The sequence below is a fragment of the Ictidomys tridecemlineatus genome, chromosome 10, assembly GCF_052094955.1.
Source record: "Ictidomys tridecemlineatus isolate mIctTri1 chromosome 10, mIctTri1.hap1, whole genome shotgun sequence".
Classification (NCBI taxonomy): domain Eukaryota; kingdom Metazoa; phylum Chordata; class Mammalia; order Rodentia; family Sciuridae; genus Ictidomys; species Ictidomys tridecemlineatus.
The window spans coordinates 33,323,523-33,340,146 of NC_135486.1; the positions used below are offsets into that span (position 1 = coordinate 33,323,523).

At 46.7% G+C, this 16,624-nt stretch overlaps 1 protein-coding gene across 21 annotated transcripts in view; it reads left to right on the plus strand.

Moving 5' to 3' along the window:
- Positions 1 to 16,624, plus strand: part of Nfasc (neurofascin) — a 174,483-nt gene that overhangs the window by 20,728 nt on the left and 137,131 nt on the right. Inside the window, exon 2 of one of the 21 annotated variants that reach the window (XM_078022676.1) lies at positions 12,235 to 12,334. The exons of the other annotated variants lie outside the window; for them this stretch is intronic. The gene's annotated coding sequence lies outside the window, so the exon portion shown is untranslated. The remainder of the gene's footprint in view (positions 1 to 12,234; positions 12,335 to 16,624) is intronic. 21 annotated transcript variants of the gene reach the window in all.

Consider the following 16,624-nt stretch of genomic DNA (forward strand, 5'->3'; position numbering starts at 1 on the left):
CCTTCTATCTCAGCCTCCTGAGTCACTGGGATTATAGGCATTTGCCCCTATGTCCAGCTGGTATTAAATTTTTGAGTACTTTTTATATTGTGGATATTAATCTTCTGTTGGAAGAGTAGCTGGGAGATTGTGTCCCTTCTGTCGGTTCTTCCTTCACACTCTCAATTTTTTTTTAATATGTGTATTTTTTAGTTGAAGGTGGACACAGTAGCTTTATTTTATTTATTTATATGTTGTCCTGAGGATCGAACCCAGGGCATCACACATGCTAGGCGAGCGCTCTACCACTGAGCCACAACCCCAGCCCTTGTATTTTGTTTTTCTGCTATGCAAGAAAGCTTTTTAATTTGAAATCATTCCCATTTATTAGTTATTATACCTTAACATTTGATAAAAATTATTAGAATGTAATTTGACCCCCAAGTCTGACATGATATGACATCTAAAAAATGTGTTAATAAGTCATCCTTTTTCTTATCTAGTTAATCTGAGACAAATTGAACAGCATGTACCATTGCTTAATGGGGGAAAATTGAGATTTGCCTTATACAATTAAAAATCATTATGAAGTATTACTTTACAATGCACTCATAAAAATGTTAGTATAAGTTGATCTAAAATAGCATATTTTTATTCTAATTTGTTATTATATATAGCAGCAGAATATTATTTTTAACTAAAAAAAATCAACCAAATATTTTAAAATTTTGGGGGGCTGATTGTAGGATGGCTGATGGGAAGCATTAACAGAGCCTCCAAGCATCCTTGTGGCTGGGATGCTCCAGAACCCTGAGGTGGTCAGGGAGAGTACAGGAGCACAGTGGGGGTGGTGCCCCCTGGGTTGCTGTTGAGAATGGAGTTGGACGTGTTCTTTGAAAGTCCACTTGTCAGAACCAAAATCAGAGAGCAGTTTACTGTACGGTTAACACAAGAACTTTCTACTATTAAAATCATTGATCTTAGAACTGGAAGGGACATAGAGATCTGAACCTAATAAAGTGGCCCCCCAATAGAAAGTGGAGGGAGAAGTTAGTTCAGCATCTCCAGAGGTGTTTAAGCAGAGATTGGATAACCCCGCGTAGAAGACAGTGGCCTGCTCTTTCAGCCACCGTGACTGGTGTCTGCCAGTGGGGCTCAGAGACAAGTGCAGACAGATTGATTGTACTTCTTGCTCTCCTTTCCCTCCAGCTTAAAGTTAACCCTGGCCAAGGTTGATCCATGGGTGGATGAGCTCCAGGCCTGGTCCTGGGACTCCTGGGAATACTGCTGGTGGTGTCTTCAATGGCATCAGAATTTTAGGTACTTGTTTTAGAGGAGAAAATGGTAACCTTTAAAAGAGGGATTGACGATCTGGTCTGGGGGAAAGTCCCGTGGACTGGATTCAGGACACACCTGGGGCATCTTTGGTCCTGTCAGTAGACCCTGTCCCCATGCTTCTTCCTCGAGGCCTGGCTTGGTGTCTTTATGGGCATGCTAGTAGATGGGAAGCAATGCTATGGGGAGCCCCAACCCCAGATAATCTTCAGCTCACATTTGGCCTAGGAATGATCTTGATATATTTTTAAAATATATATAGATAGATAGATAGATAGATTATCCTTCCTATTTTTTCTTTTGTTGAGGCTGAAAGCAAAGGCTTTTATATACTTGGAGTCCATATCAGAAGACTGGAATGTGTTCAGGCCCAGAAATAAGCTGGCCTGGATGTAGACATTTAGTGCAAATAATTGAGGATTGCTTTTATTTCTGCTATAGTTTGGATATGCGGTGTTCCCCAAAGGCTCACATGTGAGGCAATGCAAGAGGGTTTGGAGAAAAAACCATTGGGTTATAGCCTGAACCTAATACCTGATGGGATTAATGAAGTGGTGATTGGAGGCAGGTGAGGTGTGGCTGGAGGAAGTGATTAATTGGGGGCGTGGCCTGGGGTATATATTTTGTATCTGGAGAGTGGGGTCTCTCTGTGCTTTCTGGTGACCACGTGAGCTGCTTCCCTCGGCACTCTTTTGCCATGATGTTCTGCCTCACCTTGAACCCTGGAGGAATGGAGTTGGCCTTCTGAAACTGTGAGCCCTCAAATAAACGTTTCCTTTACAGTGGTTCTGGTTGAGTCCTTTAGTCACAGCAGTAAAAAAGATGACTAAAACAAGTTCTTATAATGATATTAGTTTATATTTTATATGTTTAATCCTCGTCGACTTTGGTCATTTTGTGTGTGTGTGTGTGTGTGTGTGTGTGTGTGTGTGTGTGTGTGTGTGTGTGTGAGATAACCCCTATTAGACTTGAGTGGCTTCTCAGGGCCCAGCCAAGAGCTTTCTTTCTGCATCCCTTTATTCCTAGGCCGCAGTCTCTGGCTCTCTAGTATTGTGGGGTGCAGTTGCAATGATGCTCCAAAGAGCTTAAGGTTCATACCCTAGAGCCAGTTCTTTGTGACTACTCCTATTTGAGGGAGACTTTTGCGGTGTATATGTTTGTGTGTCCTGAACACAGCGGTTGCATGACTCTTAATATTATGCCACACCTATGCCAGGCCCTGTCTCTATCACGACAAGTTGAAAGAAGTCTCTGAAACTCTTGGCTGCTCCAGCTTGGAGAGTGAGAAGGGAGTCCCTGTGGTGAGGGTGTGAATGAGTTTCTCAGCTGGGCTTCTCAGAACACCCCCTTTTTGTCTGCTACTCCCATCCCTGGGGACCAGCAAGGCGCACTTCTGGCTCTCTCTTGGCAAAGGGGGAATCCACCCCGGGGAGAGGGAGAGACAGGAGAGAGATGGGCCATAAGAGATTTCCACATGACATCTTTGTGTTCTTCCTTCTGCGGGGCTCTCAGAGAGATTTCTGACTTGTCTCACAAACTGAAATGTCATCACTAGAATAATCTTGCAGTGACATGGTTCCCTGAGGGCCATTAGTTGCCTGTTCCCCACTTCCACGCCATATCCTTTCTGTCTGACCTGTTCATAGACCACTTCCTCCAGCAAGGGCCAACTCTTTCCTTTGTTCTGTTCCTGGGGCAGTGGGCTCACCAAGGGGCTGTAGGCGTGGGGGCTGCAGGTATCTCCCACTTCCATTTTTGCCACACAGGACCTCTTCATTTTTGGCTGACATGTAACTGAATACTGAATACGAGAGTGCCTATCTTGTGGGGAGGGGCCAGCTCTGCACCTGGGAGCTCCACCTGAGCCAGTGAGTCCTTGTCCCACCTCCTGACCTAGGAAATCCTCTAAGCTGACCTAATTACCTGCAGGGAGCGAAAGCATATGGATTCCCAGCAGATGCTATGGTTTGAGGAGGGAGGGGACCCTTGGACAGGTGGGCGTGTACCTCTCTGGGATTAACTCTTTGGTTGTCTCTTCCTTAGGAAAAGCTTCTCCTTTCACTTTGCCTCCCAGATGGGCATGACCTGCCCTGGAGTTCTTCCAGGCTGGTCAGCCCCCGCTGGGCTTGCATCTCTGGGACACAGGCATCAAGTCCTAGCTTAGTACAGATCTGCCCGACCTGGGGTCTTTCTGCTCTGCTGTCTCATCAGGAGATGGGTCTATTCTGCTCAAGGTTCTTGTCTTTGCTTCTCCAAGGTCCAGTTCTGCCCAGGCAGGAATCGTTCCCTTGATGAGAAGTGGTTTTCCAATAAGTCCTGTCTGGGTGGGCTGATAGCTACTCTTCTAGACCTTCAGGGAGGCTGAGATACCAGGGGTCAGTGTACCAGGAGTGGCCACAGCTCATCAGGCAGTTGGTCAGCGTGTGCTTTATAAAGAGTGTCTTACACTTTCAACATATAACATTCTTCTACCCAAGCAGAGAGCCTCACTTGAGCTTCTTTACATCACTGCCCGGCACTCAAACTGGTAGCCCTTATGGGGAGAGCTAGGACTAGGGCTCCGAGAATAGCGAATAGAATCAGTTCACCTGACTCTAGCCACAGTGCTCTGGGCACTGATGGGCTACAGCGTTAGCACAGCTGCAGTGCATCAGGTCAGTGCTCAAAAAGTCCCAGACTTCAGGGCGTTGGGGATGAGGGATGCGCAACATGTATGTGTCTGGAACCTGATTGTTTCTCGATTGTGGTACCTCGCTGCCACCCTGCTTGGGATAAGAATGAAAAGATGGGGCTTTGCCTTCGAGGGCTTACTATCCAGTTGGAGGAATGAGCTGAAAAACCCTAGAAGATCTTTAAGAGGACAACAGACAGGGAAAGTGAGTGCCCAGACAGACGGGAGAGTCCCCGCGAGCTGATGCAGATACAGCTTCCAAGATAAAGCCAGGCTTAAGATGTCAGTGAGAGTACACAGGGGATGGCCAGTCCTGATGGAAAGGTCATGGAGAAGGAACGACACCCCCCATATGCATGGTACGTAACTTTAAAAATAATCCCTCACCATGGTGAAATTCTCATCACCTAAGCAGTTCAGTTTTAAAGTGAAGGATTCAGTGATTTTTGCAGATCCACAATGTTCATGGGCATGAGCAGTGATGGAAAAATTTAAAACTAAGGCAAGGCAGCGGTTCCAAAACACTGTGGATCTGCAACCATTAATCTATTTTCTGTCTGTAAAGATTTGCGTATTCCGGGTATTTCAAATAAAAGAAATCGTACCATATGTAGCCTTCTGTGCCTGTCTTCTTTCTTTTAATTTGAAAGGCTCATCCCCAGTGCAGTACTTCCTTTTTATAATCTGCTGTGTGTATGCACCAGTTTGTCTCCTCCCTCACCTGTTGATGGGCTTCTGGGCCGTTCTTCCTCTTGCCTGTTGTGGGCAAGGCTGCTGTGAGTGTGTATGCACAGGTACTTGCTTGAGGGCCCATTTTCGGTTCTTGTGGGAACATACCTAGGAGGGCATTGGGGGCCACAGGGTGAACCACGTGCAGCTTGTGGAGGGGTCCACGTGCTGTTTTCCACAGTGGTGGCGCCATTTTACATTCCCAATGGCAACGCGCAGGAATCCGCCTTCTCCACATCCTTCCCATCCTGCTCATCTTGTGAAGTGAAGGTCACTCCCTCCCAGTTCTTCACGCTAGACTCATACAGCAGGAGCTGCCTCTTCCTCAAAATAGGCCCTGTAGCCAGTCCACCCAGGGCCAGGGCCTAGGCTGCTTCTCACTCTCGTCATTCCGCTTCTCAAGCTTGCTCCGCCATCTGTCAGCCTGTGCTCTCTTCCCTTAGGGTATTGGCCCTCGGGAAGTTGACTGGCTGCCGTGATGGTCACCCCAGGAGAGAAACCCAGGGGTGCCTGCTCACTGCCTGCCCCTGCCTTCTAGGTGCCATGTCTGCTGGCTGGTGTCGGGCAGACTGTTCTGCCTCTTAGGTGTCCTCTGTCTCCCTGGCCCCAGCTCCTGAAGTTCATTTGGGGAACACATAGGATCTCAAACACCTCCGACCCTGCTGCCAAGACAGTTTTCAATCCTGTGAGAAGGACAGGTGGCTTTATGGGAGACCTCCTTGGGTGATATGTCAGTTTTCTAGGGTCACTGTAACCGAGTGCCATAGACTCAGTGGCTTCAGAAGAAACTTATTTCCTCACATTTCTGGAAGCTGAAGTGTGAGGGTATGGTGTCACCAAAGGTGGTTTCTCCTAAAGCCTGTCTCCATGGCTGTGGCTAGCTGTGTTCCCTCTGTGCCCATCTGTGTCCTGATCTCTTCTTACAAGGACATGAGTTGTATTGGACTAGAGCTCGCCCAGGTGGCCTTATTACCTTGGTTATCTTTTTAAAGATCCTCATTTCCAAATACAGCCACATTCTGAAGTCCTGGGGGTTAGCACTTCAACGTATGAGTCTGAGGAGGACACAACTCAGCCTGTACTTGGTGACTAGAATAGCAAGCCTGCGTAATTATGAAGGGGGGGGGGGCCTGGAGGAGGCCTCGTGATTCTGCTGGTCTCCTGCTGGGCCTCGGAGTCACTCTTTCAGGCCAATACTGAACAGGTGGAGTGAGGGGGAGACTAATGATGGCAGCAAAGAGAGCACTGGGGGCTTCAGGGAGGCAGGAGGAGAAGCAGTGTCCATGATCAATAATTTATTCCTGGGTACCATGCAGGAGGGCGTTGCCATGGCAACAGGTCTGCCTGGCAGTTACCTCTCAGAGCTGCCTCTCCTTGCTTGGCTCCGTCTCCCTCTCTCCCCCTTCCTTACTTTCTATTTGACACTTCCCTTCCCCCTCGTTTTTCTTGTGTGTCTCAGGAGTCATTTCGTGGAGTTGAGCCTTCCTGCATCTGGCCTGACCTCACTGTATCTGCGTGGTGCAGAGACTGTTGGAGGGGGTGAGGGAGCCGTAGCAGCTCCTTTATTGCCAGGGCCGTGACCCTCGCTCCTTTTTCTTGGAAGTCTTAAGTGAGAGGTCCTCTCACTGGCTTTCCAACTGCCAGGCCTCTTGCCTTAGCACAAGCATTTCGGATGCTTCTTTTCCTTACACCCTGTCCGGTGATGGCCTTTAACAACTTGGTGGCATTAACTTATAACCATGCTCTGCTCACTGGCAGGGGCCCCTGAGCTCTGAGGGATCCCTCAAGCAGGACATCATCCCTTTGTCCTCCCTGCGACTGCCCACCACTAGCTGCAGCAATAGGTATTTCATTCCTTCCTCCTGGCTCTGAAAATGCTAGGGCTTGTGGCTCATCCAAAGCTCCATGTCCCCCATCACACCATAGTGAGCAACAGGGGCAGGGAGTCTGCCCTCAGGGTCCCACAATAGGGGCCCAGGAAATATCTGTGCTCCATTGTGAAATAAATGAATAAATGGTCAGGAGCAAACTCCCTCCAGGGGGTCTCCCTTTGCAGAGGCTGGATCTGTAGTCCAACGGCTGCACTGATTGAGACCATTCCATTTTTAAAATTATTTTTCCTCCACATTAAAACTAACTGCTCCCTTGATTCACTGGCTGTCACAACCAATAAGGGATATAGACCTATAATAACCATTTCAGTCTTAATGTTATTAGTCTTGTAATTGCTGCTGTGGGTCTTGTCTTCTCTGTAAGTTGGTAAATCCTCAAGCACAGAGATTAGGAAGCATACCCCTAAGCTAGAGGCTGCCAAGGGGCTGATGGTTTAGACCAGCCTCAGCTGCCTGCCTGGTGTGTTCACTTCCTGATAAAGCCTCCAGCTGGGGATGGAGCTATGCCCAGGAGCATCTGTGAGCATCCCTAGGGAGGTGGGGAAAGAAGGCAGGAGGTGGCCAGCAGAGGAGTGAGGCCGGGTGGCCCTCATGACAAGCAGCTGCTGGTGAAGGGAAAGGGCCGCTCCTTCCCTGTCCCTTCCCAGAGGCTCACTCCCTGATGGCCTAAAAGAGACAACAGTGTGGCTGTGATCCGATGGCTGTGGTGCTACAGGAGGGACTAGGGTAGAAAGAACACCAGCTGTAATAGAAACGTCCCCCTCTGGCCTATCCCAGGCCCTTTTCCTGCCTCTTTCCACAGGGATCTTTTCCCATACATGGCCTCCCTCATTCTCATCAAAAAGGGCCAGAGCACATGGGCTGCTTGTCACCGACCTGTGGCCTGTGTTCCCAGCACTGCCCTCCAGCTATGCCACTTGTGAGGGTCTCAGTGCTGTTACCTTTGAGAGCTGCCAACCAGGGCCAGCTGCTGCCCTCCTCATACCAAAGCTTTCCTGCCAGAATTTAGAATACATTATTTCCTCCCCTGGTACTGAGGATTTAACCCAGAAGCCCTCTACCACCAAGCTACATCTCTAATCTTTTTAGTTTAATAAGCTTATTTATTTATTTTACTTTGACACAGGGTCTTGCTAAGTTGCTGAGGCTGGCCTCAAACGTGCAATCCTCCTGCTTCAGACTCCCCAAGTACCTGGGATTATACAGGTGTGCACCACCCCACCTAGCCAGCACAGAATAATGTCCACTTCTTTATCCTGTCTCCTTCCTTCCTTCCTTCCTCTGTCTCTCTCTCCCTCTCCCCCCTTTCCTCCTTCCTTCCTTCTTTCTTTTTATAATAAATGCACATAGCATAGAATCTACATTTTTTATCCTTTTTCTTTTTCTTTTTTTTTTTTGGCAGAGCTTAGGGTCAAACTCAGGTCATTTGATCATGTTAGACAAATTCTCTGCTACTGAGCTACACCCCCAGCCTTAACTATTTTAAAATGCACAATTCAGGGGTATTCAGTACATTCCTAGTGTACTAAATGTGTAACCATTACCACTGTTTAGTTCCGGAACACATTCATCGCCCCCAAAGGAAACCCCCTACCAATTAAGCAGTCATTCCCATTCTCCTTTCTCAGGCCCTGACAACCACTAATCTGCCCTGTCTCTGTGGACTTGTCTATTCTGGATAATTCCTATCAATGGAATCCTACAATATGTGACCATTTATGTCTGATTTCTTACACCTATTATAATGTTCTCAAGGTTTAGCCACATGATAGTAGGCATCCACACTCCATTCCTTTCTACGGAGGAACAACATTCAGTTATCTATACAGACAGGTTGTCTATCCATTCATCGGCTGAGGGACCATGTGGGCTGTTTCTACAGGGCTATTGTGAACAGTGCTGCTATGAACATTTTTTCAAAAGCACAAGCTTTTGTCCCAACAGCTATTTTCGGTTCTTTTGGGTATGTATCTAGGAATGGCATGGCTGGGTCATGTGGTCATTCAACCCTGAATGTATAGAGGAATTGCCAGATTCGGGCCACTTTATTTCATGTGTGGTCACTGCCTTCTTTGGAGTGAGTGGGCAGCCCGCTCCCTGTGCCCACTCCAGGCTCATGACCTTAAGCAGCTACTGTAGGGAGGTTTCTGGTTCTTAGTCCCAGATCAAGACAGAGAGACATGGGTGGACAGAACAAGGGACTGTAGTGATAGCAACAGGGTGATTTCTCATTCTTTTTTGTAACACTATCATGTCACCCAGATGGGTGCTATCTCCCAAAGCCACACCCTTTGGGGGCTGCACATGTGTTCCTTTGATGACACTTGTGCTTAGAACCTTGTTTCATCCTCCCTCAGAGGAGCCCAGAGCTCTTTCCTTGATGATCATTCTTTGCTTTTGACACTAACCATATTCCCATCGGCAGCACCTCCATCTTTCCTGTTCTTAGTTCTGTCTTTCAACTTAATAAAAAAAAAATCACATCTACCTTGATAGAATAAAAATTTGCCACCATGGGGGCCCATCAAAAGAATACGCTGCAGGCTTTGAAGGCCGTTGGAAAAGAGGAGATGCAGAAATGTTCCAAGTCGGACGGGCGCATTGTTGGAATGTGTGTACAGCCTCCCGAGGGGACCTCTTTGAATGAGACAGCGCTCATTTAAATGTATAAATTCTGGTGTGTTCATTTAAAAGATCAGTCAGAAGGCTTTATAGGCATCCAACGAAACGCCAATGTGAATGGTTATTGAATTATGTATGCCTTCAGGAAATCCAAGAAAGTTTTTAGTTTGGGAGTTTTAGGAAGATGAAGTCTAAATTATCACCTGGAAGTGTGGAAGGATGGTTGACACAAAATAGCATCCACAACTGCTGGAGGGGCCCGGTCAGTGAAGAGCCCACGGGTGTATAAGAAGCATCCCCATCTTCCTAAGGTTTGGGTCACTGAGGAAGGGACCATGGAGGGAACATTACGGTTTTTGCTGATCCCCATCTTTGTGGGTGCTGTGTGAGGAGAAGAGTGGCTGGTGATAAGTATAGATGGCGCCTTGGTGAGTTGTTTTAATTTGGAAGCAGGGGAGACCAGGGTTTGAACCCAGAGGTGCTTAACTACTGGGCCACATCCCCAGTCCTTTTTATATTTTATTTTGAGACAGGATCTCTCAAAGTTGCTTAAGTCCTCATTAAGTGGCTTAGGACCTTGCTAAGTTGCTAACCTGTCCTTGAACTTGTGGTCCTCCTGCCTCAGCCTCCCGAGTCTCTGGGCCTGCAGATGTGCACCACCAGACCAGCTTAAGTTTTTAAAATTTCAAAATAGCGTGTCTCTTGCCATAGCCTGGACTTGTCAGGGCTTCAGGTTAAATATTTTGGTGAGCTTTGGAAGTCTGGCAAAGAAGCCTTGGGCAGAGCACCGGGGCCAAAGTACCAGGTATATTTTTGACCCAATGGTTGATGGTGATTTTCCTTCTCGTTCAAAACACCAAAGTCATCAGTGATGGGCGTAGAAATACAGAACTCTAGAGAGAGGAGCAGGGAAAGTAAGAGGCCCGAGAAGTTCATTCTGGTTCTTAACACATTTCAGAGGCACGTTGGAGGCTGGTGACACTGTCCCCATTTTACAACCAGGCCTGAAAGTGGATGACAAGGTCAGGGGAATTTTAGAGCCAAGAATAGATGCCCCTCCACTCCGTCACCACAGTAACTCACTCCAGGGTTTGAAGACCTCAGGGGAAAAGGCACTTCTGAAACTGTTCCATGTCTTTGTCTCATTTATCCTGGCAATCATTTATTCAGGGTCAGATATTGACAGCTTAGCAAAGCAGGGAGGATGCTGCAGCTGTTTTGAATTTTTTATTGCGCATATGTGTGTGTGTGTGTGTGTGTTCATAAAAAAATACCTATATAATGCATATATATGGTATATATGTAGTACATATACTTTATATATTTTATACATATTATTGGCTTTATATATTTTTAAGTGGTATATGCATTTCATATATACCATATGTATAATATATATATACATATATATATATATAAACATAAAAGAATTTTGGCCTTTTAAAAAATTTTTTTAATTTTTTATTTGCAGGGGTGCTTACTGTCACCTTTGGTCTATTTCCAAAATGTTTTCATCACCCCAAATAGAAACTCTATTAACTTTGTTAAACCAGTAAGCAATAACCACCCTTTCTCTGCCCCTCCCAGCCCTTAGTAGTCTCTAATCTACTGTCCTCTATGAATTTGCCTGTTCTTTGTTCCTTTGTGCCCAATTTCTTCCACTTAGCATAATGTTCTCTATATTGTTCATCTATATTGTAGCGTGTATCAGAACTCCATTTCTTTTTATGACAATAATATCCCATCATATGGATATACAACATTGTGTTTATCTCTCATCTGAAAAGGATGCTTGGGTTTTTTCATGTTTGCGTTATTGTGAATAATGTCGCAATGAACGTCGGCATTTAAGCATCTGAATCTTTGTTTTTAATTCTTTGGGGTATATCCCTAGGAGTGACATTGCTGAGTCATATAGTCATTCTGCATATCACTTTCCAAGGAGCTACCCACTTTTTTCACAGCGGCTGAGTTGTTTTACGTTCCCATTTACAGTGTGGAGGGATCCTGTTGTGGTTTGGATAGGAAGTGTCCCCAAAGACTCTTGTGTTGAAGCCTTGGTATCCAAAGTTTGGGTCATGAGAACCCTGACCTCATCAATAGATGGGTCCATGGAGGGATTCATAATTGGTTGGCATTAGTGGGAGGTAGAAGAAACTGGAAGAGGTGGGACCTAAAAGGAAGTCCGTCCCTGGAGGTATGCCAGTAGAGGGTTTATCTTGTCATTGGCCCTTCTTGTTCTTTCTCTGCCTCCTTCCTGCCACGAAATGAGCAATTCCTCCTCCATGTCCTTCTGCCACAAAGTTCTGCCTCATTTCAGGCCCAAAGCCCTGGAGCCAGCCTACTGTGGGCTAGATCCTTGGAAACTGTGAGCCAAAGTGAGTCTTTCCTCGTCTAAGCTGTTTTTCTCAGGTCTTTTATCCCAGATATGAAAAGTGGATGAGCATGCTCATGGTTCTTTACGTCCTCGCCAGCACTTGTTATTTTCTGTTTTGTTGGTTAAAGCCATCTTAGTAGGTGCTTTGAAGTGATAGCTCATTGTGGTTTTGATTTGCATTTAGTTAGTGATGTTGAACATATTTCTCGTGTTTCTCAATCATTTGTTTATCTTCCTAGTGGAAATGTCTATTTGAGTCCTTTGTGCATTTTTAAACTGGATTTGTGTATGTGTTGTTGCCAAGTTTCATGAGCTCTTTATATATTCTTTATATTAGACCCTTATGAGTATTTTCTCCCGTTCTGTAGGTTGTCTTTTTTCTTTCTAAATAATACCTTTTGACAATAGTGGTAAATTTTGATGAAATCCCATCTATTTTTTCTCTTACTGCATGCTTTGGTGTCACATTTAAGAATCTCCTACCAAACTCAAAGATATAAAGATTTATCTTTAGTTGTATCCTAAGAGTTTTGTTGTTTTAGCTCTTACATTTAGGTTATTGACCCATTTTAACCTTATTTACGGTGTGAGGTATGTAATGTAGGATCCAACTTCATTTTTTTTTGCAGGTGAAAATCCAGTTGTCCCAGCACCATTTGTTGAAGAAACAGTTCTCTCTCCATTGAATGGACTTGGCAGTCTTGTCAAAAATCAATCAACTATAGATGTGTGGGTTTGTTTATAGACTCTTTGTTCTACTCCATTGGTCTAGATGTTTATCATTATGCCATTATCACACCTATTTGAATTTTTGAAATCAGGAAATGTGAATTTCTGACTTTGTTCTATTTTGACTATTTGAGCTGCTTGCAATTTTACTTGAATTTGTGAACAGTTATTCTCAAACATGCCTTTTTACTAATGTAAGCCCTGATTTCTGTTGTGTAAATACTCAAGAGACAAAACTACAGGCCCACGGGGTTCAGGTGTGCTCAGCTTTGGTTCACATTGTCAGCTTTACAAAGTGATTGTGCCGGTCCACTCCTTCACCTGCACTCTGTGAGAGTTCAGGGTGAAGAACCACCTCCTTATCATCATTTGGTAGGTAGCCTCCTATAAAATCTTAGCCTTTCTGGTAGGTTGTACTAAAGTTAGGACAAGGTGCATCTTCACGGTGCTAAATCTCAGCGCTCCCAAAAAAACCTTTGACATGGAGCATGGGCATAGTGGTGGCAGAGAGAATGACCAAAGGTTGCTAAAGGAAAACAGCTAAGTGGACACAGCCTGGGCAGGAGTTGGGTGTGAATTCTGCTGTGGATGGGCCTTTGGAGCCATGCTGAGCTTTTGAGAGAGGTCAGTTCTTAGGTAACCGAGCTTCATGAAGATGGAGAAGCTGTGGAGCTGTTCTATTTGACCTTGAGGAGCCTTCTTCAGAATCAGATCCTGAGTCCAGAAGGGGCAAAAGACTTTCCCCAGCTCTGCAGCACACCAGGGCTGGCATCTCTCAGCCTATGTCTTATACTTGCCAGTTCTAAAGGATCCAGGACAAGGTTGCCCTTTCCATTTCCAGCTTGCCGTGTAGCCAAACCAAAGTCTAATAGGTCAGTAAGCATTTATTGCAAGCCTCTGTGTACAGACATCAGACAAGGAACCTAGGGTGCTGCAAAAGATGAGTCCCTAAGTCTATGTTCTGCATCTTACTCTAGCATGTAGGTAGGAAATATTTGCACATATTATTGCAACAAAGGAACAGAATCTGGGATTGGTGAGGGATATACCAAATAGGCTTAGGGAGCCAGGGGTGGGAGAAGGCAGGTCCAGCCGGAGGGTTGGGTGGCTGGCTTCCTGGAGGAATAGCATGGCACAGGGGAACTGGATTTTATTTTGCAACTAGGGAGATACTGCAGGGTCTGTGGAAGATGCATGCAGTATTGCTCCCAAGTGGACAATAGGGAGGCCATAAGACTGCCCTGTCTTCCCCAGCTTCTGCTTCTACACACACACACACACACACACACACACACACACACAGGGAAACACAGAGATACAGTGCATGGATCAAGATAGAGGTGCAGCCAGGCACCGTGGCTCATGCCTGTAATCTAGGCTGAGACAGGAGGATCGCAAGTTCAAAGCCAGCCTTTCAGCAAAAGCGCGGCAGTAAGCAACTCAGTGAGAACCTGTCTGTAAATAAAATACAAAATAGAGCTGGGGATGTGGCTCAGTGGTTGAGTGCCCCTGAGTTCAATCCCTGGTACCTATCCCCTCAAAAAAAGGTAGATGTGTATACTCACAGACGTACATACATGAACTAGAACAAAAAAACCACATTGAGACCAGGAGGAGACCCAATATCAAAACACACATTTATATGTAAGAACTCACCACGTACACACACACACACACACACACACACACACACACACACACACACACCATATCAACCTGTAAACCCTACAGTACACACACCTACATACCCACTGAGACAGACCCACATACTAAGATAGCTCCACACACTGAGCGGGGGATTTGCGTACTTGATATAGGTGAGCACATACCTATATCAAGACAGACACCCTGGAACACAGGTACACAACACCCACAAGCCAGGCAGGTGCCCAGAGATACTTCACACATACAGAATAGGCTCACACTCCCTGGGCACACACACGGTAACTAAAGGCCCTCCCCAGAGATAACCACACACTTGCCTTCCATAGACTCACAGTTGCATGCTCATACGTAGGCATAACCACAGACCCACACAGAGTCACACCCAACAAAGCAGGGACAGGCCCAGGTGGGTGCCTCCCTGGCCTTGGCTGCCCTAGAGACTCTTCATCTGTCCTCGAAGGCTTACTTCCAGATGACTTGACTCTCAACAGCTGCTGCCCGGGCTGCACAAGCCTGGGTCTTGGTCCTGGACAGACCCTCCGTGTGGCTGTCGCCCACCTGCCCCTCAGTGCAGCGATCTCTGTGGCTCTGACAGGGTCCCCCAGCTCCTGCTAAATACCTCGGACAGAATCCTTCCTGACTGCAAGTGCCTTATTGGAACCAAATTCACTTCCACACTGGGCAGTGAGGGTCAGCACCCTCTGGACCTTCGCCCCGACATGAGCAGTAGCTAGTGAACATGGTTGGCTGGAGGGCCTCTGGCTTGCTCAGCCCGAGACAGTCATTGCACTGCTGCTGTGTTCTGGAGTGGCAGGGCAGGTGGGCTGGACTTGGCCCAGCAGGCCCAGTAGGCAAGGACCTGAAGGGGGCCTGGCTGGCAGGGGTGTGATCCTGCGGGGTGGGGAGTGGCAGGGAGCGTGACTCTGCTGCCTGACGATGGCACTCCCACAGGCCCTCCAGCTGTCATCAAGGCCATTCTGTATTGGTGCCTGCTGTCCTTGGCCAATGTGACCCACATCAAGGCCAGCCCTGACAGCTCTCTCTTTCCCTGCTATATTCCCTCACCCTGGCTGCCACCTCTGCCTGCTCTGGTCCCTCACTGGAGAGTCAGGCTCCCTGGGTTGAGACCCGGGCTGCATCTGCAGGTGGGCGGAGCCACTGCCTCTATGAGGAGAGGAGCCAGGGGAAGTGCCCAGGAGGGGACTTGCGCACTGAGCTGAGCTCCAGGAGACAGGAACAGAGTGGGGAGCACAGCAGCAGCTGCCTTCTGGGTCTCCCCTGCTCCTGGGCCATCCAGATGCTTGTCTGGATGCCTGTCTGGATTTCTCAGACTCCCACCTCTTTTTAGTCCTCTGTAGTGTGGGCTGATTCTCCCCATTAGCCCTCTGCCCTGCTGCTGTGGAGGAGGGGCAGCCTCTGCATGGACCGGACTCTGCCCCCAGCCTGGGGTGCCCTCTCTGTCCCAGCTCTGAAGCTGAGGGCCAACCCTTGCTCTCTGGTGTGCCTTTCTTCACTGTGCTGACCCCACATGGCCACTAGCATGTCCATTGGAGGCAAGAGCCATGGGTGGGGGTAAGTCGGGGCTGGAGGAGCTGGGGCCAGTGTGCTGGGCTGTTGACCTGATGCTCAGCAGGGGCCAACAGTGGGCCGTGGTGGACAGAGAGGCTACAACATATGAGCTCTTGGCTCTGCCACATCTGGAGTCAAGAGCCATCCTGCCATCTCTGCTGCCCTGTACACAGACCCCTGCAGACACGTTTTCTTATTAACAAAAGCAACTTAATGTAAACACAACAGAAAATGCAAATAATTCATAATTTCACTACTCAGTCATTCTGTTTTTGTAGTCTGCTTTTCTTTTTGGTGGGTGTACTGGGAATTGAACTCAGGGGCAATCGACCACTGAGCCACATCCCCCAGCCCTATTTTGTATTTTATTTAGAGACAGGGTCTCACTGAGTTGCTGAGAGCCTCACTTTTGCTGAGGCTGGTTTTGAACTTGCGATCCTCCTGCCTCAACCTCCCAGGCCACTGGGATTATAGAAGAGTCTGCTTCTTTTTTAATCTTCCATTTTATTAAAATATTTTTCTATTATTTCACCATTTTTATAACTATATTTCATTGCTTATGATAGTAAGAATTTAAACTGGTTTTTGTTTTTTGGTTTTTGGTTTTTTAGCATTTACAGTATCAGGTACTGTCATTTATTGAGTCCTTGTAATGTCAGATGCTGTGATTGTCCCAACCATATAAATAAGGAAACTGAGGCACAGAGAAACTAAGTAACTTGCCCAAGGTAATGCAGCCAATAACAGGCAGAGCTGAATTTTGAACCTAGGTCCTCCGACTCCAGAACTCATAATTCCCAGTATGTTTTCTGTCAGACCAGGGCTGTAACACAGTTTGTTTTCATTTCTCCTACTCATAGATGTTTAGTTTTTTTTACTATTGTAAAAAATACACTTAGCCCTCCATCTCTGTGGGTTCTGCCTGTATAGATTCAACCAATATTTAGGAAAAAAAGACATTTGTTCTGAACTTGTCCACACTTTTTCTTGCCATCATTCTCTAAACAATACAGTATAATAACTATTTACATAGCATTTGCTTATACTTCTATTAGG